Here is a 27702-nt window from a genome sequence, read left to right as displayed (position 1 = left end):
GACATTACATACTGGTACAAATTGAGGACTGCATTAATGAGAGCTTACAATCTAGAACAGGGAGAGGTAACAAGTGGTTCATGAGACGATCTGTCAATCTACAATATGAAAGGTGGGAAAGTGGGCAGGGTCCGGGGAGGTCTGGTAAATTTTAGCCCGGGGAGCAAGACTCAAGTCAGCAGCATATTTTAATGAAAAAAAAAAATGCAGCTGGCCCAGTGACCCAGCCCAAGGTAGCATACTATTGGACTTGCCTGGGGGGCAGATACCACCCTGCCCAGCCTGCACCTAGCAGGGTCATTTATTGCTGAGAAGAGAAACTTATAGTAATATGCAGTATTCCAGTCAAGACTTAGTTACGCTATTAACCTACAGAAATTGGTAGTGATTTACGGTTTCCATGGATATAGCTGGTAACCATAGAAACACTATATCACTCTTCAATTGGTCCCAAATTTGGTAATGGAAAGTAGACATATTTTGGTGGGTGTTTTTGTTTCAGCTCAGTACAGTGCATTACTATAATTCAAAGGGAAAATATACCTTAATAAATAGTTTGTTTCCTATAATTACAGTACCATTTATCCTAACTCCAGAGCCTTATTTGCCTTCAAATTAACCACTTCCCAACTATGAACAATATTGAAGCCTGTGCTGCCATTTATAAGTGGACAGGCTACCAATTCCGCCTTTAGAGCAGATATTTTGAGAAGTTAACCCCTTGTATTCTGATTCTTTTACATGTATGTAGATTTTCTATTGTGATACCAATGGTGCTGGGACCTGATAACTTCACTGAGTCAGTTCAAGAGGTGGGGCTCAGTTTGTTGCCTAATCATGGATTGGGCCTCAATAAAAATATAGACTCCAACAGGTCAGATGAGGGGGTCCTGGAGGAAGGTCTCCATTATTCTGTAAAACAAAGGAATTCGTCTTAAACTGAGCAGTATTATAGGGGAAAAACAGAAAAGGTGAAATTACTATTTCCAACATACAAATTTCCTACTGGACCTGAGAAATCGGCAGTGCTTTGTACCATGCTAGCCCATAGATAAGCAGCAAAAGCTTCTTATCTAAAATAAAAACTAAAGCGGCATGGATGTGATATATTTTATTGGCTAACTAAAAAAAATAATCAATAAGCCTTAAGGCCTTTGTAGACCCTTTATCCAGCAAAACATGTCCTAAATAAATATAAAATATTGGCATTGCACCCAACGACAGGCGACAGCCATGGTGTTCAGGATTGTGCCGCAGATAGGAGGTGTAAAAGGCCAAGGTCTTTTAATTGGCATTTGGTCCACAGAGGTCATGACCTCAGGAGTTACGCACACAGCTGTATTGTAAAACAATATAAAGCCATTCTTACTGTGTCAAATATTGCCATAAATTTATATTCCCAAACCTCTTTCTCTGAGATCTGAAGTCCCCCATTTTAGTACCAGAATTTTCATGTCCATTAGAATGTGATCCAGACAGCAAAAGTGGTTTGCAATAGGCGTCTCATTTTTGTTTTATTTTTGCCTTATTTAACCCACACATTGCTCCGCACCCAGTGGGATATTAGGTGCACATTTCATGTACAAAGTTGATTTTTGTAATGCTGCTGTCTGTTGGGTACTGAAATCTTGCCGATTATTTTTTCTTTTTTAGTTAGCCATTAAAGTTAATCATGTCACTTTACCTTTGTTTCTTTTTACATTTGAGGACAAAAGTACATACTTTTGCGGACAGACCTGCAAACTGCCAAAAGGTTGCTCGGATCGCTTTTATAGGGGCAATTAAAACTAAAATAAATGTGGGCAGGCTACTTGTAAAGTGCAAAGTGGACAATCAAGCGAGGTTCCACAAAAAAAATACAGATTTTCCAATTCTTAGATGATTGTTTGTGTGTACTTCTCCACAAGGATTCACAATCCTATGGATGTGTTTACTGCATTCAGCATGGGGCAGCCTAAGCATATCACATACACGTGCCTGGTCATGCCTCAACGTATAGAAATAAACATGATCCCTTTATGTTAGAAACATGAAACGGGGCCAGTAATGAAAGTTTGTGGTTGTCTATGATGTCAATATGGTACATTTTCTTCACAAAATTCTCTTTTTAAACAACATTACATTTTACATAATACATTGTTTTTCACACAAAAAATAACCCCATTGAATATAACCCCAGCACAAAAGTGATGCTACACCACTACCTAGGAGATGTTACAGATCAACAAAGTTTTGTATTATTTGCTTTTTTGTAATTGCTTATCTGAGGGTACTACACACCATCTGCACCCCTATTCTGTGCTTTAAAAGGGTAGACAGAAAACCCAAGCGGATCGTACTGTTAACCACATCAATCTGGGAAGCTCAGCATCAGCAGGGTGTACCTGGTCACTGATAGCCATACAAGAATACATGTGTGCACTGGGTGATTGGTTTACATCCACTCATGCGTCATCCACTTCTGCTAAGAACATCCCCACCCCAAGTGCCTAGGCCCCCGGGCCAAACTCAATAAATAAAGTTTGTGAGTAGGGGGTATCCAGCCTTTAAGAAATAAACAATTTCAAACATTATGCTACATATATATATATATATATATATATATATATATATATATATATATATATATATATGTGTGCCCTCTTCCACTCAGGATGTAAGCTGTCTAATGAGCAGGATCATTCAAACCTTTTGTTCTCATGTATGCATTTATTATGTCTGCCTTGTATGTCCTTGATTTATGTATGTCCTTTTTTTCCCTACTGTACGGTGCTGTGGAGCAGTGCGGCGACTTACAAACCTACGGTAATAATAATAATAAACACAAGGTGCTGCAGCCAATACAAATTAAAATATCCCCACATCTTGTGCGAGGTTGGGAAGGAAGACCACCACCAACAAATTTGAAAGCATACCCCCTGTAGTGTAGTGTAAAAGAAAGATCATTAGCCCAACTGAACCTGTTCATAGTTTAAAGAATTGGATGGGACTGAATTGCTTCCTGCTAGAATGTATGTATATAACTATTTATAAATGCCAAAAAGAAACAAATATAACATCTACTACCCTCAAGCGGGTTAACTATGCAAAAGCTCTTGTAAGAGATGTCACTGAGCAAATTAACATTACTACTACTAAAGACCTGGGGGTAAATTTATCAAGCTTGCCTGTTTCCGGCGGGTTTGAAAAATGGAGATGTTGCCTATAGCAACAGATCAGATTCTAGTTATCATTTTGTAGAATGTAGTAAATAAATGATAAGTAGAATCTGATCGGTTGCTATAGGTAACATCTCCACTTTTGAAACCCGCCGGAAACTTATAGCTTGATAGATTTACCCCCTGTTGTGTTCCTGTAAGACATGTATGCCTGCTGTATTCCTGATATATAGATAAGAGACAATATTCTTATCCTGGCTCTTCTGAGTGGAGCCCACTGTCCTAAGTCAACCTGAGGCTACCCAGTAGTCCTGATCCAAAATAAGAGGTCAATAGGATTCAGCTGAAGTAACCATCAAAGAGGTGTTGGAGCAGCTAAATACACTACAGAGAAGCAAGCGGCTCCAGGTACTGGACAAGGGGCCTAGTGGTGGCAGCAACATTTCTTCTAAAATATAAAGCACCACATTGGTGCATATTGACACGGTTGCTGAGTGGGCAGGTTTCGCCAGGTGGCTCTAGAAGTGTTGTGAGGTTGCCCCAAACAATCATAACAGTAAACTCCACACTTTTTGTACTATAATCCCAATACTAAAGTTATAAAAGGATGGGAAAGTAAAGTTGCCCCTTCCATTACAAATAAGCAAAAAACTTACATGCAAAATGTTTCTATGTAAGACACCTTTTAAACAAGTTACAATTTGCGAATACAGACCACTCAATAAGCTACTTAATGCCACCCTACCTCCATGTTTTGACTAAATAGATGGCCAGATATGTGTCTGTCCAGCTCCAGTCTCCCTCTTGTATGTCAGCCAATCCTCCTGATGCTTCATGGAACACCGTGCACTTTACATTTCAGGCATATGAATCAGCTCAGCATAAAAATATACTGTTGTAGCCTTAGCTCTCACCCTTCCATAACAATTGGCAAACACAGGGATATTGTTAGCGTTTTCCTTTGTTTTACCCACTAGTGTCAATTACGTGCATCATTTTTTTTCAGTGTTTTTTACATGAGCACAATGTGCAAAGACAGATTTGAAAATGGAAACAATGGTTTCTAATGACCCTATAACCATTTGCGATGTTAGTCGTGTACTGGAGAATCTCAGCAGTTTTCCCAAACGCTGCCTGTTCCATGCAATGTATTTAACCTAAATTAAACCCATTAAGATCATTGGAGAGACTTTCAATGACCTCCCAAACACAAATAAAACACGCCTGAGTTAGACATACAGTTGCACTGGTGCTTGAACTCGTATTTTAAGCACAAATGAAACGCCAGTGAATACCCAGTCCGTGGCGTTTTAGGTCAGTAAACAGCAGCAGATATCTACTGTTAATTTAGGTCACCTAAGGCTATGTGATCTGGCTTTTGCTGTTACAAAGTGTCTATTGTTCATGCAACAATTTTAACTAGCAGATAAAAATAGCTGCCGAAATCCAGGTGTGTTAAAATTAATGTAAACCACTCTATACTGCCACACACAAACTGTAAACAGATATTGGAATATAGGAAACAACCAATAACAGCGCAAATGTGCAATCAATATAAAAACTGCTATATATCAAAAAACCAGGGCAAAATAAAAACTGTGATTTCTTAATATTAATAATCAATATAGTTTATTACACATATAAAAACATACATCGCTCTTTAATTTTGCTCTTTCTTTGTTCCTACTTTATTATTAACCTCATTAACAATAATTTGAAATCATTTGCAGTCAATTTGGACCACCTCACAGGTCACAATATTATTTCCATACACTTTCAAACAAAGACTGCAGCAGTTCTTGCCAGTGATAAGAAGAAGGCCATTGTTATGCCTGGGCATATGACCAAAAAATCCACCTCTTATGTGTGGAATTATTTTTACCCAAATCTGCTAACTATTTTGCAATTGTAGATTAAGTACTTAAATTGCTTCGCCAGGATCCAAGAGTTATCAACATCTTGAAATCGGATCACTACATTTTGCCAACTGTGCTTGATCCTAGGTTTAAGAGCTATGTATTTATTTACCACTGTCCACATCACAAGAGACGCAATGAGCTCCTGGTCAGCAGGCTGACAGCTCAAGTGGTACATGACACAACAACGTCTCCTCCTTCAGTTTCTCTGCCAACTTCTTCTAGAAAAAAACTAAGCTTTCCCAAGACACCCAGTGGTGATGCAGATGAGTCAGCACAACATTTTGACATTTGGGCTGGTCTAAAAGAATTGTCCAAAAATCGTGACAGCTCTGCCATAAAATGAACTACAAATTCCATGAGGAAGGCCATTATCAGCAATTACATCAATGAACACAGACTTTTGTGATGGTGGATTCCAGCGGGTATGAATTAGTATTGTTTGAAGAAGATGTACACAATGATGAGGGTGAATATGATGACAGTGTAGATTACAGGCGCTGAAATCTAGCTAAGAGAAGGGAGCTACCTGATGCTGGCATGCTTGGTAATATTTTGGGTAGAATGACATCTTGCTAATTTTAAGTTTTTCTACAGTAAACTTTCACCTTTATTAGAGAGGTTTGTTTTTTGTTTAAAAAGGTACAAGCTTTTTAATTACATTTTTGTTTCCCTGACTTAAAACCACTATGCACTTGAACATAGGTTTTCGCACATGAGGTAGAGGGATTAGTATAATCATGACGGAGACTGGAGAGTGACAACAACAATGTCACCCCTCCTGTTTCTGTATGAGCTATGGCACAGTAGAATGTCACTGAAGACTTTTAAGAACACTGGCAGCCCTATTATTACAATTTCTGTTTCAGCACTGAACCCTACCACCTCTCCTGTTTCTGAGTGAGCTATGGTACAGTAAAATGTAACTGCAGGTTTAGACCAAACAATTAGCAATGGAACAATGGAGCTCTCCTCTTTGTGTGTATCCTGTATAACACCGTACAATTTGACTGCAAAGGCAGAAGAAAAGCCTGCCAGCCCTAGTATTTGTATTTCAGAAATGACAATTAGCAATGGAGCAATGGAGCTCTCCTCTTTGTGTATTACCTATATAACACAGTACAATGTGACTGCAGATTTAGAGGACCATGCCTGCCAGACTTATTATTTCTATTTCAGCAATGACAATTAGCAATGGAGCAATGGAGCTCTCCTCTTTGTATGTTACCTATATAACACAGTCCAATATGACTGCAGATTTAGAAGACCAAGCCTGCCAGACCTATTATTTCTATTTCAGCAATGACAATTAGCAATGGAGCAATAAAGCTCTCCTCTGTGTGTGTTCCCTATATAACATTGTACATTATGGGACTACAGATTTAGAAGACCAAGACTGCCCTAATAATTCTATTTCAGCAATGGCAATTAGCAAAGGAGCAATGGAGCTCTCCTTTTTGAATGTTAATTATATAACTCTGTACATTATGTGACTGCAGATTTAGAAGACCAAGCCTGCCCTATTAATTCTATTTCAGCAATGACAATTAGCAATGGAGCTCTCCTGAATATCACTGTAGACTTTGAAGAATACTGCTACCCCTATCTCTTTCTATTCTACCTATGTTGCTGCCCAACTTCTCTACAGACTGTGCTATCCCTTCTGTGTCCCTCTGTGAAATGGTGCTGGATCACCGTGGAGGGCAGTACTTTTAGAATCCAAAACTCCCGAGATCCTGAAGAGATGCCCCCGGAGCCGGTGTCCGAGAAGCGGGCAAAGATGCCCGCTACCGCCGTGTCCCTGGAGGGACAGAAGATGCCCCTGATTCCCGTGCCCAGCAAGAGGGTGAAAAAAAAAGAAAGAACTTACTTACCCGTCCAGCGCTCCAGCGGCGGTAAGTATAGCTTCATCTTGGCCGCGGAGGAAGGATGAGCCAATCAGAGCTCATCTTTCCCCGCTGGCCAATCAGCGGCCGGATACGCGAGCCAATCGTGGCTCGCGCCCGGCCGTTTAAAAGATTGGCGCCGCGGCGTGCCAATCAGCGCTCACGGCGGCACCGGCTGATGACGTCGCCCCGGCGCCATTTTGGGAGAAGTTAGTCGGCGGCGGAGAGAGAAGGACCTCGTGGGACGTCCGGAGCGGCGGACCAAGAATAGAAGAAGCCGCCGGAGCAGAGATCGTCGGCGGGGAGCCCTTGTAAGGGCTGAGAGCGCCCCCACCTCCAGAGCAGCAGTGGAGCCAGTGCCGAACCGGAGAAGAGGCGCCGCCGGCTGGAGGGTCTGGAAGACCCGGAAAAGAAGGCAGAAGACGGCATGGCAAACTGAGATTCCTGCGCAGAGCAGGTAAGTAGTCTCAGCATCAGGTCGGGCACTAGGCCCGTGGCCACAATCGGGCACAAGGCCCGTGGAGCATTAAATTAGGGGCACAAGGCCCAGGGAACTGGGCAATAGGCCCTTGCTAAGTATTGGGCCAGTAGGCCATAATAGTTGTTAAAGGGCACAAGGCCCTGTTAGCTAGTTAGGCAGGGGAGGCTCAGAGCCCCCAGGTGTACAAGGGCAAAAGGCCCTTAGTTAGGTAGTGGCCTAGAGGCCATAGGAAAGGCCACAGGGCCTTGGCAGGGGGCTGTTAGCCCATAGGCTGTGTAAGGGCACAAGGCCCTAGTAGATAGATAGGGAGGCCACAAGGACTGAGTAGGCAGGGGCTAGTGCCCCTAGGTAGCAGGGCAGAAGGCCCTAGGTAGTGGGCTTAGAGCCCTGAGTTAGAGAGGGGGCTAAGGCCCATGGTGTGTAGTGCATAAGGCCCTGGTGGTGTGTTAGAGGCGTGAGAGCCTTGTGAGTGTAGGCGCGGTCCTGTGAGGTGAGCACACGGAGTTAGGAGGTACAGTAGAGCGGAGGCTCCTGTTGGTGCTGTAGCAACCAGCTAGTTGGCTAGCAGCGGTGTGCTCTGGTGAGTAGCGTGCAAAGTCCTGTATACTGTATTTATTCTGTCTGTGCGGCGAGTATTGTCTGTATTACTGTATCTTTGGGTGTGCTACATAATTGTGTCAGGTGCAAGACGTCAGGCCCCCATTAAAGGTAGGCTCTTGTTTCCTGTGTTTTCCTGTGCTAACCCGTGCTGTGGGGGACAAGCGTAGTTACCAGCTTACACATAGTCAGGGAAGAACATACGTAGTTTTCCCATCGATTAGGTCCCTGGGGTCATGCTGGTTCCCAGAGGGGGTGACTGAGTGAGTCGGTGGCAGTGCAGCACACCTTGATGCAGTTCCAGGGGCGGCCCGTGGTTCTGGTTGAGGGTCCCCAAGCCTGAGTTCCGTGCTGGTCCTCCTGTGATTCCGGGTGTAAGGATACATGTTCGATACCCGAGTACAGGCAGTCGGGTGGTTCAGTTTCGAGCGGCTGTTCCGTGCGGCAGTCGGCCCGCGGGTTAGTGTGCTGTTCCAGTGAGCCTCAGTCGGGCCTGGTGCAGCTGGTCCTTAGGGTCCGTGTGTGACCCCATAGTAAGGAGGCAGTCTCCTTGGTTAGACCTGGGTGAGGGGGTTAGGAACCACTCTCCGGTATAGTCCGTGAACACTGGCACACTGGCACACCTAGTTAGTCATAGTTGTTTGACTTAGTTGCGTTGCCGACCATTAGAGCGTTGTTATTGTCGGGTCACTGTTGTAGTTAGTTTAGTGTTGTGGGTGCACATCTTAGTCTCACTGACAGCACAGAGGGAGGCTGTGTGTTCCTTGTCATCCCCAGGTGTCGGGGAGGTGCAGGAGAGCAGGATCGGAAGTGGGAGTGTCCCGGTGAGTATCACGCTCGATTCCCCCTTTCGGTTGGGCCCTCACCGGGAGGTGTGTGAGGTACTTGAGGTGGGACTCTTCCTGGTCTCAAGTGCCTGTAGTCCCCCGAGCCTTGGCGAGAGCAAAGTGAGGAGGCGGCAAGTAAGCTTGGACTAAGAATGTCCTTGTTCATTGCCGTGTTCTCGGACACCCCTTCCCTGGTAGGCACGGCCGTAATCTATGTCCCCCAATCTGTCCAGTTCAAACGGGCTTTAAAAACTCACCTTTTTCTTAAAGCCTTTCAGTCTCTCACTTAACTTCCCACCTTATCTTCTGCCTCCGTCCCCCTACTCTCCCTCTCTCCCCTGTGTCTCTCTGTCTGTCCACCCCTCCCCTTAGATTGTATGCTCCTCTGAGCAGGGCCATCTCTCCTCCTGTTTCCACCACTACTAACTCTGCTCTCCAGCTACTTAGCCCTCCTCCTCGAGGACCCTCCACCCCCCGTCCCCTCTGGGGGTCTCCCTGTCTTCCACGCCCTCCTTCCTGGGCTCCGTTGTTTGCGGATCCTCCCTCCCCCTTCCCCCGCCCTCTCTAGCTGTGCATTGAGCTTACTGAGTTACTGTGCTTACTGTTTACTGTACTGTGCTGTCTCACCTTGTACTGTAACTGGTTTGTCCCTGTACGGCGCTACGGACACCTTGTGGCGCCCTATAAATAAAAATTAATAATAATAATAATAAAATATGTCTCTTTCCTAGAGGGACGTGGTTGGAGGTGACAAGGGTTGCGGCTGCTGATCTGCTGGGATCGAATCGCAGCTGGGATATCCGAAGCGGACTGGAGGTGACCAACGTTTACAAAGTAAGTTCTTTTGTGTTGCGTCTGTCCTGTTCCCACGATCCAACGATGTAATGATGATGTTTTGCCTTGTTTTCAATTCTGAAAAAGCGCGAAAGTACTGAGCCGTCTCTGCTCGGTACTCGGATCTCATAAGTTCGGGTGTGTTCGGTTCTTGGGTAACCGAGCCTGAGCATCTCTAATACATACACACACACAGGATCTAGTTGTGTATTGATCCAAATGTTGTACATTGCTTACGGACTACAGATGATAAATCTGCAGTGGCAAGAGGGAAGAATTTTAGAGCCTTCAGTATAAAGAAAATGGTGATCTTGGCATCCAAAAGCCTTGATCTTGCACCTTTTTGCCTATATGGTCCTGCCAGCATACATCAGGGGGTAAATGTATCAAGCTGAGAGTTTTCCGGCGAGTTTGAAAAGTGGAGATGTTGCCTATAGCAACTAATCAGATTCTAGCTATCATTTTGTAGAATGTACTAAATAAATGATAGCTAGAATCTGATTGGTTTTTCAAACCCGCCGGAAAACTCTCAGCTTGATACATTTACCCCCAGGTCTCACTCTCGAGAGACAAATCTGCAAAGTAGATGATCGCCTAGGTGTCCGAAGAAGTGCAGTTTAAATGTCACATCAAAGTCCAAATTCCTGACACTTTAGAACCGTCCTTTCAATTCCATTAATCTTTATAAAAAAATTGTAATAATGTATTTTAAAGTGCAACCTTATTGCTCCTTGCAGCTAGCTCTCACTTATTAAATCACTAATTTTATGTGATTATTTACAGCATTAGGTCACTAGACCACACTCGCTGAGAGAAACATCCTCTTAGAGAAGAGGTGACCTTGAAGCGGCCACTGCATGAGTTCCCTTACCTCCTGTTAACTATATTTAACTGACAATGATTTGCTGTGGGGTGTGACTTTCCTGTGTGCACTGTCTGTGTGGTATCACATACATCACAAGCTGAAGTGGTGAAAATCATTCAGTCACACTTATAAATAAACATTTCTATATTATGCATGAGTGCATATATTTATAATTTGCTTACAGTTCATCTCTCAGCAAACAAATGGCCCCTTAATCTGCTACACTAGGGAATGGCCTAAAACTAGTTTTATTACACTAAAACATTTCTTTAAAAAACTGAAATAATAATACAAATATATATATATATATATATATATATATATATATATATATATATATATATATATTTTTTTATTTTTTTTTAAGAGAGAAATGTAGAAGTGTTCATGTTGCCTGCATATAAGCAGAGGCAGCCATATTGTGAAAGCGCACCCATTGCCAATTTGTAGTTGGCTGAAGCCACATGCATGAGCATACAGTCTATAAATTCACTAGAAAATGTGTGCCTCACATCTCACCTTGATTGTGGGCAGCACAGTGGCCTAGTGGTTAGCATTTCTGCCTCACAGCACTGGGGTCATGAGTTCGATTCCCAACCATGGCCTTATCTGTGTGGAGTTTGTATGTTCTCCCTGTGTTTGCGTGGGTTTCCTCCAGGTGTTCCCGTTTCCTCCCACACTCCAAAAACATACAGGTAGGTTAATTGGCTGCTATCAAAATTGACACTAGTCTCTCCCTCTCTCTCTGTGTTTGTCTATATTAGGGAATTTAGACTGTGAGCTCCAATGGGGCAGGGACTGATGTGAATGAGTTCTCTGTACAGCGCTGCGGAATTAGTGGCGCTATATAAATAATGATGATGATTGGCCATTTTGACCATTTTTGAAAAATTCAAGTAATAAAGAACTGAAAAAAACCAAACAAAAATAACTCACTTATAGAGTGGTATGTATACAAAGACAGATGTTCAGAAGCATCCATTCAAAGCTTTTGTTATGGTTCGAACAACTCCATAGCATTAAATCTAACTATAGATGCACCTGTATTTACACAGCAGACAAGTTGTCGCATCTAAGAGCAACAAAAATAAAACACATTTGGCTAAACAATGGAACAATATACTCTGAAAGTGGCATTCCTTTTCAATAAATGCGTTGTACAATAAACAACTGGTGGGACCTTAGAAACAGACTGTTGCCTAGGCCAAGGGGTATGTAGGGCACTTGTAAGACAACATGTGACCAGGCTCAAGCGTGGCAGCCTGCCCCTTTCATCATCATCAAATAATGAATAACATTATATATATATATATATATATATATATATATATATATATATATATATATATTTATATATACACAGGGTCGGACTGGGCCTCCGGGGGGGGGGGCGAGCTGATCCCTCCGCTCTTCGTTGGTGGGGGGAGCGGGTAACTTTTTAAAAAAAAAAAAAATACTCACGTGACCATGGCGCTGGTGCCCCTCCTCTCTGTTCCGTTATCACGGAATGTCGGGCGTGACATCATCATGCCTGACGTTCAATGATGAGTGGCGCAGGGAGGAGTTGGCAAGAAGAGAGAAAACAGAAGAAGAGAAGAAGAGAAGAAAGAAGCTGATAGAAAAGGTAAGTGTAAGAACGGAAGCAAGGGGGAGTAAAGGCAGCATGGGTGAGAGTGAGAAGGAGCAAAGACATCATGGCAGAAAGTGAGAAGGGGCAACGGCAGCATGGCAAAGAATGAGAAGGGGCAAAGGCAGCATGGCAGAGAGTGAGAAGAGGCAAATACAGCATGGCAGAGAGTGAGACGGGGCAACAGCAGCATGGCAGAGAGTGAGAAGGGGCAAAGGCAGCATGGCAGAGAGTGAGAAGGGGCAACGGCAGCCTGGCAGACTGTAAAGGGGGGCCAAAGCAGCATGGCAGAGCGTGAAGGGAGGCCAAAGCAGCATGGCATAGGGTGGTGAAGGGGGGAGCCAAAGCAGCATGGCACAAGGTGATGAAGGGGGGCCAGGAGAAGGGGGGAGCAAAAGCAGGATGGAGGGTGCAGTATGATCATAAGGAGGCACATCATGGTGATGAAGGGGGGGCGATTTAATTTTATAGTGGGGACTATTAATTTAAGATGGGGTGGTTTGGGGGCTATTAATTGAATGTGTGGCTGAGTTTGAGGAGCATGAGGTCTATTTATTAAATGTGAATATGAATTATTTAATGGCAGTGACGGTTGCGGGAAATAGGTATATTTATTATACATAAATGCTATTAATTTATTCCTGGGGCTGTCTGGAGGGAGAAAAATAGGTTTATTTATTAATTGGGAATACTATTACTTTAATGTTGGGGCTCCAACATTCCAGGATTCAGACAAGCCGCAACTAAAGAAACCAGCAGCCACAGGTGGTGACTAGAACAGGTAGGACAGTGTGTCAAATGTTCTGAGTCTAGTGGGACAATCACGATTTTTGGTGACAGTTCTGCGCAATCTAAGGGGCAGGTCAAGACTGTGTACTCTTTATATACACACTGCATTCTTTATATACTACACTATGGTGCTAGCTGTCCTTCGTGGGCTGACCACTCCCCCTCTAGTGAATGGTCTCGCCTCTTTGATGGCTGGCCCCATCCCCTCTGGTGGGTCCCTAGCGTTGCAGTCCCCCAGTGGGCCCTGCATGCCCCAGTACAACACTGTATGTATGTATGCATATATATATATATATATATATATATATAGATAGATAGATAGATAGATAGATAGATAGATAGATATATTCCAGGTGAGGCGGCACTCAAGGAAATAAGACAAATTGTAGTTTGTATTAAAAGGGTGTATTTAATCCATTCCAACATTTCAGTATAGTACTTTCCTCAGGGACACTAGTTTCTGCTGGAATACATTTATTTATTCTGCACACTTGGTGTAGGGGACATAGTGAAGGATCGGAGTATGGAGCTCTGAGGCAATGGACAGTGTACGAAGACCCAGGCTTGTGCTCGCCATGCTAGATGTACCACAGCATCATTTCCTTGGTCATATATCAAGACAAAAAGAAGAAAAAAAAAGTGCTGTTCTTCCAAAACGAAGGTTGTGAAATGAGTACCCCTGTTCCTTACAAAGTACCCATTATCCTCTGGTGGTAGGGATATAGTGTGTTAGATTAAATAAAATAAAGGAGGCTGATCTATATGGCTTTTTCTTACCTTGTATGTTAGAGCATCTGTTTACTAGGCTCTGCATGGATTGATGGACTGGTACAAATCAATATAAAATGCCATTTATCACTTTTACATGCACAAATAAATGACTGACTAAATAATATTGAGTTTTAATAGAAGTGTTTTCATTTGTTGGGTTCCACTTTAACCTCTCGTTTTCAGGAACAATACAAAGCATCTGGAAGTCCTTCAACAATGCAGGGTGCAGAGACTGGCACAGTGGCTTGATTTCGCTGACAACAATCCTTTGTTGCTCTCCATGAGCTGAAGGACTCCCTTCTGTTCAATTCACTGTCTCCAAAACAATGACAAAGCACTTGGAACAAACAGGTGAATAACATTCCAGGTAAAAAGTCCTACTGGTCCATATACTCACCGTATATACTCTCGCCCTAAGCCAAAACCCAACACTTTTTCTTATGTCAGCATTATATATTTGTTTTCTCCTCATCGATTCTGTTCCCTTGTGTCTGCTGTACAGCTCCAGTCAGACTAGGCTAGTGCTCATCTTCTCAGGGGAGTGAACAGTCCCTGGCACCAGAGGCCCTGAGTCTCTTTTTGTGGTTCTGTTTTAATGGATTTATAGCAACTTATTTGATATTCTTAAACTGTTGCATGACCACAGTAATAAAAAAGTACTTTTATTATTGTCACTTATAACCTCATTCTACGTAGGCATGGTCATTTCCTCTATAACTGTAATGAGCTTGGTTGTGGAATGAGACAGAGACTAACCACGTAATGCTCAATTCTTTCACTTAAAAAAAGCAACTGTTGCCATTGTCATTTGTTAAAAAGTGTAATGCATGAAGCCTCAGGTTCAGATATGCAGACTCTATTGGCCAGGCCACAATCTAGAGAAGTGATGGGCAACCTCATACTGGAACATGCGGCCTTACAGCCTTTAATAGGGCCGCACACAGGAAGGGGAGAGAGCAAAGTGCACTCCCTCCTCCTCTTCCTTGTGTCTCTTGTGTGTGCCGCACTCCCTTCCCCTTCGTTACACAGCCTGAACTCCCTGCATTGTGTAGAGGAGGTCATGTAAAGGCGGTTGTCGCCCAGCTGGGTACACAGATTAATTTCATGCAATTATCATGCAGATCACACGATAAACAACTGTTATGTCAGATATCACATTAGTATGCACTATTCCACGATCATGTTTTAAGGCATCAAAACGTATTGTTTGATTTGGTTTTCTAAAATTCCTGAAAATCACGATTAACGATGGAACGAACTTGGGAAAATGTGGAAGTGTGTGCACTTCCACCAGCAGTGTAGGCAGATCTCCATAGAGTGTGCAGAGTCATGATCTTTTCAGCACATGGTTATGACAGATGAAGAGCACAGATCTGAATGTAAATCCTGTAAAACGTGTATAGTGTGTACACATGAATCAGCTGCTGATCGGGACTTCAGTCATTGGTAAAAATCGTTACAGAAATCACATCTGCAGTAATATTTTCTGCTTTATCAAAGTAGAGCATAAGATTGTGAGCAGCCTGCTGGGGAGCCGCAAGAGAAGGCTTAGCGGGCCGCCTGTTGCCCTTCACTGATCTGAAGGATCACATCCTGGTTGGTGAGGTAAATTGGAGATGTTCACTGACCCCCGTGTTCTGGTTTTGGTAATGGATTAACTTCGTGGTTTGGTTTTGGTTTTGGCAAAGCCGTCCTTGCCTGTTTTGGTTTTAGATCCCCATTTGCTTCCCCCCCCCCCCCCTACATTATTATTAACCTCAATAACATTAATTTCAAGTCATTTGCAGTCAATTTTGACCATCTCACAGGTCACAATATTATTTTCATATATTTTCAAACAAAGACTGCAGATTTAGAAGACCAAGCCTGCCAGATCTATTATTTCTATTTCAGCAATGACAATTAGCAATGGAGCAATGGAGCTCTCCTGAATGTCACTGGAGACTTTGAAGAACACTGCTACCCCTTCTCTTTCTTTTCTACCTATGACGCTGCCCAACTGCACAAGAGACTGCCAAGAACTGTGCTACCCCTTCTGTGTCCCTCTGTGAAATGGCGCTGGATCGCGGTGGAGGGTGGTACTTATAGAATCTAAAGCTCACAAGATCCAAAATCCAACAACGTAACAATGACGTTTTGCCTCGTTTTCAATTCCAAGGGGGCGCAAAAGTACAGAGCCGGCTCGGCTCAGTACTCGGATCTGCTAACTTCGGGTGTGTTCGATTCTTGGGGAACTGAGCTTGAGCATCTCAAGTGTAAATGCTCTGCAGAGAATAATGAAGATCTAATCACTCTGACGAAAGACAGGTTAGAGCCCATTTAATTGTGAACAATATTTCTATGACCAAAGTTCATGCATATGCAAGTCTAATAGTCTGGTAACAGAGAGGCAAAAAAAAAAAAAGTTTCTTGTATAAACCCATTATATCTTGGGGTTTCTCACCTGTCACTCAAAATGAGTTATATTACATGTGGATTGATGCTTTCACTGAGTACAGATAGGCAGAAGGAGTGGGTACAGAATATAGTTTGCAATGGCACTAGAAATGTAATATCAGTGTTAGTGAGTGTCAAAATTTCCTATTACAGTATTGGGCAACAGGCTGTCCATGGGCTGTCAGCGGCCCTGCAAGCCTTCCCCTGTGGCCCCAGCTGACTGATCCCAATCTGACTTTTTGTTATAAAGCAGAGACTAGCACTTACTGGAGCAGCCAACGTATGTGTCACGTGACCTCCTATGCACAACTTAGGGAGGTAACGAAGCTTATTGGAGGAGGAAATCAGTGTGCTCGCTCTCCTTCCTGTGCGGACTGGAGGGAGAGGAGGTAGCTAGCAGATCTAGCTGTAAAAGTGGTGGAGGTCTGATGGGCATGCAAGAGAAGGTCTGGGGGGCACATTGGAGGTATATGGGGAGGTCTGAGTAGCATGTGGGGGGAGTACATGTGGAATATGAGAGCTTGTGCAGATCTGAGTGCATGTGGGTGCATTTTTTTAGGCAAGTGAGGGTCTGACATCACGTGGGGCTATTTTGGAGCAGGTGGGATGTCCAACTGGCCTGTGGAAGAGTTTTTGTTGCAAGTAAAGGGCATGTGGGAGAATACTGGGCTGAGTAATGTGGGTGTGCCGTTTTCAGACTGTTATTTCATTCTTGAAATTAAAGATGACGTGTGACCCTTTTGAAGGTACTTGAAGTACATTAGGTTGCCCATCACTGCCTTATAAGGCTCACCCCAGTCTATTATGTGCTTGTCCTCCAATATCTAAGTACAAATCCATTTAAGTAGAAAAGTATTTGATACAAATATGAGATCCAGTCATACCAGCTTTAAACTGGGCTAAACTACTAGAGAAATAACCTAGGTAACAGCCAAGGACTCAGCATGTATGGGGGACTCGGGCACAGGGGCCGACTTACTAGCCCGGACTAGAATGCTGCTCAGTCTTACTGTCTGTATAACAGACCCAATTTCCATAACAGCTGGTAGTGCATGGAGTGACCTGGGCATCACTGAATACAAAAGTGATATTGTGGTTGTGCTAATGTCAGATCTCAATAGTTGCAATTCTCCTAAGAACGACTCCTTGCCAGACAACCAGCTCAAGTCTCTCCCACACCAGCAATCAGGCAGCAGCATTGTGAGTAAAACGGGCAATTAGGTCATGGTAAACACTGGTGTAATGTTTGGACACTGGCTGCTGGTATAATATATGGTGCAGACTGACACTATTGTTTGCATAAATCTTTTGGGGTGGGGGACACTGTTAGGATCAAGACAACTACCCTATCTAGGGCCAATTTTGATCTTAATTCAGCTCTTAGTAGTAATTACTTGGTTTGCAATGTCCTCTACAAAATGTCATAGGTTAGGGTTATGAAATTAAATGCCATGTTATACTCTTCAATGATGTCAATATACATCTGTACAGCATGCTGCCTACATGGAACTTAAAACCATTTGCCTTTGTGAAAGGATTACAACCAGACTTCTTTTCAAAACACAGTCTTAAATCTATGGCCCACATCAGAGGCCCCTGCTACATTTCTCAAGGTTATGGCTTTTTCCAAGCTCCACATATGTAATTCACCCTACTGACCTAAATAGAAGGACTAGGGAAATGAACTTCAGATATTAATCTGTTAACCTTAGACAAGCTGGTGAACCTGGGGCTCCCTCTGCTGTCTGTTTGTAGTATGACACCAAAGCTTATTCTGCAAATGTTTTTATAGTTCAGTTGTGAATTTTCTGCAGTGCTTGCACAAACCTGTAAGAGGATGTCGTTCTACTGGTGGCAGCATTTCCAGGAATCTTGTTGGGACAGCACACAATCTCAGAGATTAGTGTTTGCTGAGGAATGTCAAATTCGGCAACATGACTTTTTTCCAGCAATGAATTCAAACCATGGAATCAGAAAAAGTGACCTCAATAAAAAGATGTCTTCATTTCCTAAACAAAGCAAATGTGAGAAGATTTGTAGCATATTGGTAAAAGCAAAAAAAATGTTATTATCATTTTGTTACAATGTGCCAATATATTCACAATCAATAGGTGCTATGACAACCAGCAGTGTAGTGTACACTATAAAAACTGTTGTGACTTTCAAAACAAAAATGTCCAGCCCTCCACCCCCTTCCCCCCCACACACAGCCAATTGTCAGAAACCTGCTGTTCCTATGCCTCGGAGCCTCCACCTTTTCATGCTTCACACCCTTGAAATGGCAAATATTCCCCACTGAAAAATAAGGACAATTGTTTTAGTTGGCCAATCCCAAATCAGACCCGAGAAATCCTAACTGTTGGATTAGATTTGTACTAAGTGCTGTATTTATTATTAATATGAAGAAAGAGAAAGATAGAAATGCAATAAACATTCGCTGCATTACCCTACAGTAGGGGCAGGGGCACTAACTACCGAGGCCCAGGCATGCCAGGAGTTCCCGGCCCGCACTGCAGACCACAAACCTTTTTTTTTTTCTTCATTTTTTTCCCATTCACCTGGCGGGAGGTGGCAGCCTGTCAGTGATCTGATGGAGACAGGCAGCCAGACATTGCAGAGCATGGAGTGGAGCTATTATCCTCTACAGAGTATGTCTCCAATGGAAGTACAAGGGGCCCGGGGGTGTGTGTGTGGGGGGGGGGGGGTGTTATATGCCTGGCATTGTGTATGTATATGGAATTGTGTGTTTATATATGGCTTTGTGTGTGTGTGTGTGTGTGTGTGTATGAATGTATATGGCAGTGTGTGTGTGTGTGTATATATGGCATTGTGTATGTGTGTATAGATGGCATTGTGTATGTCTTTGTGTGTGTGTATGAATTTATATGGCAGTGTGTGTGTGTGTGTGTGTGTGTGTGTGTGTGTGTGTGTGTGTGTGTGTGTGTGTGTGTGTGTATAGATGGCATTGCTTATGTGTATATGGCATTGAGTATGTGTAAATACCAGATACCTCCCCTGGAATATTTGGAATCAAGAATATGGGTAATCTTAAACTCTTCATCTTGCTGAAGTTGAATGGATGGAGATATGGAGGAAGGAGCAGAGAACCGATTAATAATAAGAAGCTTCAGCAGGGAGGCATGAAAGGAATTGGAGATGCAAAGATTCTTAGGTAGCTGTAATTTGAAACAGACTGGATTTAGGATTTGCAGGATTTTGTAGGGTCCAATAAATCGAGGTGCCAATTTCATGCGCGCCACTTTAACGACGGATGTTCCTAGTGGATAACCACACTCGATCCCCGACCTTGAATTCGGGAACAGCCCACCCTTTTCTTATCAGTGAAATATCTATATCTGGAGGATGCTTTCCTGAGGGAGGTCCGAACTTGAGTTCAGATGGACGAGAATCTCTGACTTAAAGAATTGACTGCTGGAATCTGGGTGGGAGGGAAGGAGGAAAGATCTGGGAGAGGTGGATGGAGCCCATAAACAACAGAGAACGGGCTGGCGGATGAGGCTTCAGGTTATGCGTTGTTATGGGCGAACTCTGCCCAAGGTAGTTGGTCCACCCAGTCATCCTGGTTCGCAGGAGAGAATGTTCTCAAAACGGTCTCAAGAGCTTTGTTGACCCTCTCGGTCTCTCCATTAAATTGAGGATGGTAAGAAGACGACAAACACAAGTGAATACCCAAGATCTTGCATAAGGAACGACAGAACCCGGAGATGAACTGTACTCCTCTGTCCGACACGATTTCAGACATCCATGAAGTCGAAAAATCTCTTTAATGAAATGGCTAGCCAGGATTGGGGAGGAAGGAGGGCCAACAAGAGGAACAAAATAGGCCATTTTGGAGAACCTGTCTATGATTACCCAGATAGTGTTAAACCTTTTGCTAGGTGGGAGACCCGTAACAAAATCCATGCTAATGGGAATCCATGGCTTGAGAGGAATAGTCAGAGGTTGAAGAGGGTCACCCGGAAGTTGATGGGAGGACATGAATTGAGCGCAAATATCACAAGCAGACACAAAGTCCTTGACATCACTTTGGATACTAGGCCACCAATAACTTTGAGAGATAATCTCTAAGTTCTTCCAAATTCCAACATGACCAGAAAAGTGAGAGGAGTGATACCAGGAGAGAATTCTTGTTCGGAGCAGAGGAGACACAAACGTTTTGCCCGGAGGTGGAGTCCCGGGAGTAGAGGCGGATAATTGAACATATCTCGGATCTAGAACTGGATGTTCCAGTGGGGCTTCAGAGTTAGGACTGAAGGCTCAGGAAAAGGCATCTGCTTTCTTGCTTTTTGAGGCAGGTTTGAAGGTGATAAAAAGTTCAAAACGAGAGAAAAACAGCGACCATCGGGCTTGGCGGGGATTCATACATTGGGCAAAATGCATATAAAGTAAATTTTTATGATCGGTAAAGATAGTAATAGGATGGCGAGCTCTTTCCAGTAGATATCTCCATTCTTCCAAGGCTCCCTTCATAGCCAACAGCTCCTTGTCACCAATAGTATAGTTCCTTTCTGCCGGCAGTAGACTCCGTGAGTAAAAGGCACAGGGATGAAGATTGTTCCATACTGACTTTTGTGACAGAATAGCCCCTATTCCGCTATTGCAGGTGTCAACAACAAGAAAGAAAGGTAGGGAAATGTCGGGATGTTGAAGTATGGGAGTAGTGGAGAATGCATCTTTGAGAAATTGAAATGCCCGTAAACCGTCAGGAGAGCACTGATTGGTGTTGGAACCTTTGCGAGTGAGAGCAAATATGGGCGCAACAATGGTGGAGAACCATTGAATGAAGCGCCGATAATAGTTAGCAAAGCCCAAAAAGCGCTGGATCGCTTAAAAGCCGCTGGGTAGTGGCCATTGTAAGACAGCCGTCTCTCTCTCGGGATCCATCGCAAGACCAAAGCCGGGCACTAGGTAGCCCAGGAAAGAAATTTGTGGGAGTTCAGAGGTGCATTTCTTCAACTTACAGAACAGTGGATTCCTCAGGAGTCTTGAGAGCACCTCTGCAACATGTTGTTGGTGAGAAGGGATGTCTTGAGAAAAAATCAAAGTGATAGACGATCACTCATACATAGAGTAGGTCCCAGAAGATCTCGTTCACAAAACCTTGGAAGACAGCTGGGGCTTTACACAAACCAAAAGGCATAAGATATATAAGATATTCATAGTGTCCGTCCCGGGTGCTAAAGGCTGTCTTCCAATCATATCCAGCCTTGATCCTAATAAGATTGTAGGCACTGCGGAGATCCAGTTTGGTGAAAATTCACGCTCCCCTGATGCGATCAAATAGTTCCATAAGTAAGGAAATATGGTAACGGTTCTTAATAGTTATTGCGTTGAGACCCCGGTAGTCGATGCAGGGCCGTAATGTTCCGTCTTTCTTCTTAATGAAGAAGAACCCCGCTCCAGCAGGAGAAGTAGAGGGTCTGATAAAACACGCTGGAGATTCTCCTTAATGTAGTCAGACATAGCCAGGGTCTTGGGCAGAGAAAGCGGGTATACCCAACCTCTAGGTGGAATCTTACCGGGCTGCAGGTCCATAGGACAATCCCAAGCTCGATGAGGAGCAAGCCTTTCCAAACGCACTTTGTCAAATACATTAGCAAAGGAAGAGTACTGGACAGGAAGACTGGGTGGAGGAGAGCTCCGAGATGTGCTAGCCTGTTTAACAGGAAAAACTCGGAAAGGCATCTCTGGTGGCAAGCAGACCCCCAAGATCGGACTTGAGGCAAATTCCAATCCATTTGTGGAGAGTGGAGCTGGAGCCAGGGTAGACCCAAAATGAAAGGGCTGTTAGCAGAAAAAAGAGCCAAAAAGGAAATTTGTTCCAGATGCAATGCCACTACTTAAAGAGTTAGTGGAGTGGTACGATCAGTAATGACTCCGTTAGCAATTTGTGATGCATCTATGGCCATGATGACAATGGCTCTCTCCAGAGGAATTACAGGTAGAACCCACCGGACAACTAGAGAGTGGGAAAAGGAGGTTGCCTGCAGCTCCAGAGTCCAGCAGCGCACAAGATGTAAGAGGACCAGCAGGGGTAGAGATGGTGACAGGAAAAGGGCAGATCTTAGAGCCCGAACAGATTGGAGAGGATTCAAAAGACCCCAGCCTGACCTCACCAGAGTAGGTTAGGGCGTCGCATTTCCCGATTTCCTAGGGCAGGAGTTAAGCATATATCCAGGGTCGGCGCAGTATATACATAATTTATTTTTCAAGCGACGCTCTCGTTCCTCAGGTGTTAATCGAGAACCACCCAACTCCATGGGCTCCACCGGAGGAAGAGGGTGTTGAAAGCGGGGTGTCAACCTAACAGGCGTGCATAGAGAAGATTCCTTCTCCGAAGTCCTCTCCCGGAACCTCAGGTCAACGCGGTTACACAAGGAAATGAATGCATCCAGGGTGGACGGTAACTCCTGTGAGGCCAGAACGTCTTTGATCTTACCTGGTAGTCCTTGCCAAAAGGCAACCAACTGAGCCTCATTATTCCACTGAAGTTCCGAGGATAGAGTGCGGAACTGGATCACATATTGCGCTACTGAGCGAGACCCCTGTTGAAGCCAGGGGGATGCTAGAGGCAGCTGAAGTGAACCAACCGGGTTCATCGAATATTCTCCGGAATGTGGCTATGAAGGCAGCACTATCTCTTAATAATGGATTGTCTCTTTCCCAAAGAGAAGAGGTCCATGCCAGAGACTGTCCGGAGAGTAAAGATGTAATATATGTCACCTTGGAGTGAGTTGGAAAATTTTGAGGTTGGAGTTCAAAGTGAATAGAGCATTGGTTAAGGAAGCCCCAGCAGCACTTTGGGTCTCCATTTAAGTTGGAGGGGGAAGGCAAATGTAAAGTAGAGGGAGCAGAAGCAGTGGACTGCTTGGTTGGAGACTTGAGAAACCACAGGGGGTTTTGGACAGGAGGTGAAGCTGCAATTTGCAGGGAGTCCACATAAGTGACCAAGGTTTGGAAGCACTGTAATAATTGCCGCTGAATGGCATCCTGTTGTTCCACTCAAGCGACCAGGTGTTGAAGTAGTTCTTTCACTGAAGGTTCCATGACGGGGTCCATGGCCTGTTCTTACTGTCACGGAAATCTAGGATTCACGGACCCTGATCTTGCCAAATAACTGTTACTGACCAAAGCAAGAGGGTATGGTTTTAGCAGCTTCCGCTACGCAGGTCTCTGGAGAGTATGGCGGGATCAACGGTCTTCAGCAACACTGGAATGGAGGAGTGATGCTCTGCAGACAGCAGGACAGAACACTAGAGGATGAAGCGATGGTCTGTGGTCTGCAGGCTGTTACCGCTGGAATGGTGGAGTGATGATCTGCGGACAGCAGGACAGGACACTAGAAGGATGAAGCGATGGTCTAGGGTCTGCAGGCTGTTACTACTGGAATGGTGGAGTGATAATCTGCGAACAGCAGGACAGAACACTAGGAGGATGAAGCGATGGTCTGCAATCTGCAGGCTGTTACCACTGGAATGGTGGAGTGATGACCTGCGGACAGCAGGACAGAACACTAGAAGGATGAAGATCCACAGCTTGTTCCCAGGAGGATGAACACCAAGAACAGGCACTAAAGGTGGGAAGATGGTGCCTTAAATAGTGGGAGGCAATTTGAGGACCAATGAGTGGAGAGAAGAGGTTTTAAGAAGAAATTGGGTCTGCGCATCTAAGATAGCGTCCGGGCCGCGGGGAAGCGAGTACGCCGGCAGAGGGGTAAGTGAGCTGGGTCTTGGTTTAGATGTACCGAAGACCTGGTGTGTGACAGTGATCTTCTTTGCTTGTAAGTTTAAAGGTTTTCTCAATCTGTCCATTGGACTGCGCATTAGAAATCGAAAAAAAAAGACGAGAAAAAAAGAACCTTCCAGTGCCTCATTCTGCTGAGATGCCTGTTTAAATTCAGAGACTTTCTTTACAAAAACCAATATACATGCAACATTATTTTTTCACGCGATCTCCTGATCTATTGAAGCAATTTTATCTGGATCTGGTTTTGAGTGCCTGAGTTGGTGGTCACAAGGTTACCCTCTGTATTGTGTGGCAGACACAAGGTTTCTTCATGTATTGTGTGGCGGTCACAAGGGTGCTCTCCTTACTTTCTATATTTTCTGTGGTCTCCTATTGCTCTGCTTTCCATATTTCATGTACCTATAGATTTTCCAAACAGGTACAACATTCAAGGATCCATACAAGAATCCAGTAACAGGTTTTGAAAGCTGCAATAACAGGTAGGTGAGAGCAACACCATTTTAATACATAATATGTCATGTCTAAAGAGGTGCAGCCATACCCTACGTTAACCACGCCCCCATCACTGTGTGGTCCCACCCTCTTTGATGCAGCGACACACATCACTTCTCCTATGTGTGAATCTGGAGGGGGGGGCAGAAAGTTGCTGTACCAGCGCCCCAAATTCCTCTTGGCGGCCCTGAGTAGGGGTGAGCAACAGGTAGCCTCCTGAGCCTTCCCCTGCGGCTTTCAGTCACATACTGAGCCGTGCCATAATCCAGAGCCAACTAGCTCTGTCCACCGGCTGCTCAGAAACTGGTCAAGCCCCCTTACCTGCTGATTGGGCAGTGCCAGGTACTGCCCCTGGCTTCTCATTTGTTCCAAGGCCAAACACTAGGGTTGTGATGAGAAATGTAGGTTGCACAAACTACAGAATAAGGTGTGTTGTAGGTATCATCCTGCTGTATGAACTACAAGACCCAGAAACAAGTACAAATAGCCAGTGCAGTAAAACTGTTGTTTTTTTTTGTTTGTTTGTTTTTTGTACCCCTCACTGTTGCTGAGTCAATGGAGACTGAGTGCTTGATTTACAGATGTATAATATAAGATTTTAATTGGATTTTAATTAAGATCATTTTATAACATTAAGATTTTATAAGATAAGAAATATATTTTAATTAAAAATACACTTGATTATGGGCATTTTGTGACAAGTGGCAGATCTGAGTGGCATGTGGTGAAATTTTGGCACGGGGGCACATTTGGGGATGAGTGATGTGGGGGTGCCAAAGCTGTTTTGGAGCTGGTTTTTTTATTCATTCTTGAAATTAATGGTAATGTGTAGCCCTTTTGTAGGACTGCACATGCAACCTTTGAAGTATATCAAGCTGCCCATCTCCATCCTTACAGATTTAAACATTTACGCGACCAATGAGTCAATAGGAATGAGAACTCTCTTCAAAGAGCTTATACTCTTAAAACAAAATTCCCCATGTTGTTGAGCCTAGAGAATTGTGTGTTACCGAAAGAGGCAGGGGTGAGTCCAAGACATGGGAAGGTGGTTGTGGGGGGAGAAGGATTAGCGTGCCTGTCGGTCAAACTATCACAGCATAGGTTAATGGCCACTTAGGCATAACGCACTAAAATTTAGTAAATAATAATGTGCACAGGTAAAAACTCTCTTAGTAATGTCCCACCTTATTTTTGAACTTAGAGGAGATAAAGGAATATAACATTACATCTGCAATACACATGTACAGACTGTACAAGCAAGATGACTAAATACTTCAAGTGCCTCAGATCTTCACCCAACATTATGGAATGCTAACTGCCCAAGCATCATAACCAGATAATTACAATAAACAATAAATTTAGTGGCTCGTCCAATTCCAAAGAAATCCAAACAAGTCTTTATTAAATGGGGCATGTCACCATTTTATATGTTGAACAGATTACCACCATCTACTAGCAGAATATCAGCATGTAAGTCCGCAGGACATGAAGCAGGAGAAGTCAATCTACGTATTCCCTGCCGCTAAATGAGTAAGGAATGGAAAGTGTCTGTGCAACTCTGTAGAACACTCCTGGTCGTTTTCACATATCAATGTATTTATAATAATTATCTATTTCAGTATAATATTAATAATAATAAGATTTTAAATTCTAAACTCCATAGAGGTCACATTCATGAAAATGAAGCCTAACAAGTTGCTACAAATGAGTGATACACTAAGGAACATGCCTCAGTGTTCTCGCTATTTCCTAATGTCTGTCTATGTACATGGACTCTGGTTAGCTAGTGAAGGTCAGGAATGTACCTTAGGTGGAGTCATGGAGCAGATATTTCAGCTGTATCAAGATATGTATAGACAGTCAGTGAGTTTCATTTACTGACATTGCTTAAAGGTACAAATCTGTTCTAAAGTCATAGCAACCAATTAGCAAATATGTTTTATCTGTCTAGTGCAAGTTATACAATTAAAGCAAATGTTTGATTGGTCATTATGGCTTTAGTATATATTTGTATGTTTGAGCAATGTTATTAAATAACCACTGGTGACTCTGAACCTAGCCGATCTCTGCTTATACATCAGTAGCACAGTGGTTAGAATTGCTATCGCACAACGCTGGGGTCAGAAGTTTGATTACAACCAGGGCACTATGTGTCCAGTTTGTACGGTCTTCCTGTGTTTGAGTGGGTTTCCTCCCACAGTTCAAATACATACTGCTAGGTTAATTAGCTTCTGACAAATGTGGACCCCAGTGTGTAAGTGTGTGTGGTGTAGGGAATGTAAGCTCCAATGCAGCATGGACTATTATATAAATAAACAAAAATAATCAGAAGCCAACCTCCTTGTATTTCTTCAGCCTAATGTACACTTTACAGAGTATAAAGGCCATGCACAGCGCATATAACAGAGAATGAATGTACTTACTTTTTCCCTACTCTTTAGATGCCCAAGATGGTGAGTATGCCAACCTTGGAATCAGCCAAAATTCTGAAAGTCAGACTGACACATTTCAATTTCCAGGGCTCTTTCTACATCTAATTCTTAGTACATGGTTTCACCTGATCAGTTGTATAGGATGGTGATCCATCCATAATATTTATAAGTTGCTCACTCCATGAGGTCATGTTTCTTTGCAAATCCATCCTACATCCTCAGTTACTGACATGAATCAATAATAAACTGCTAATGTATGCAGTAGAAAAATTTATAACCATTGTCATATACAACAATTAAAAAGGACAATGAAAGCGAGGCACTTCTAGGATCATAGAATTTACAGACATAACAATGTAATCCATGGGTTTCTCTAAACACAACAAAGAATCAAAACAACAACATACAGGGGTGGCTGTCATGAATGAATCAGACACTTCTGGAAGGCAGTTGAGTAATTTATCAGTAAAGATCTATTCTATAGACCCAAAAAGAGTAAAAATTTAGTATACTTTGGAAGTATGGGATAGTTAGTACAGTGGGGTGAGGTGTAAAGTGAAGTAGACATGAGTCAGGGAATGCTGGGACTTATAGTTAAAAGAGCCATTGGTTGCCTAGCAATGCAGCAATGATGAGGGTCCTGGCTATAATATAAGTGTCAGTGTGCATAGAATACTTAACGTTTTCTTTGGGAGATGAGGAGCCATGTAGCATACAAAGTAACAGTAATTACGTACTTACCCTAGTTGTATGTCTCCTACCCAGCTGACTTCCAATAGACAGGAGGAATAGGAGAGGACACCATACCTCAGGGTTTATATTTG

General features: G+C 43.5%; 1 long non-coding RNA gene across 1 annotated transcript; it reads right to left on the bottom strand.

Annotated features, from left to right (window-relative positions):
* Positions 1-27702, bottom strand: LOC142160301 (uncharacterized). The gene is made up of 3 exons (XR_012693148.1): positions 27620-27702; positions 18015-18196; positions 1-912 (listed from the first exon to the last, which is right to left on the bottom strand). It is a non-coding gene; the product is annotated as an uncharacterized LOC142160301 (long non-coding RNA).

Source organism: Mixophyes fleayi, chromosome 6 (assembly GCF_038048845.1).
Source record: "Mixophyes fleayi isolate aMixFle1 chromosome 6, aMixFle1.hap1, whole genome shotgun sequence".
NCBI classification, from domain to species: Eukaryota; Metazoa; Chordata; class Amphibia; order Anura; family Limnodynastidae; genus Mixophyes; species Mixophyes fleayi.
Note: the sequence above shows the minus strand (reverse complement) of the source record. Positions and strands in the feature narration are given on the sequence as shown.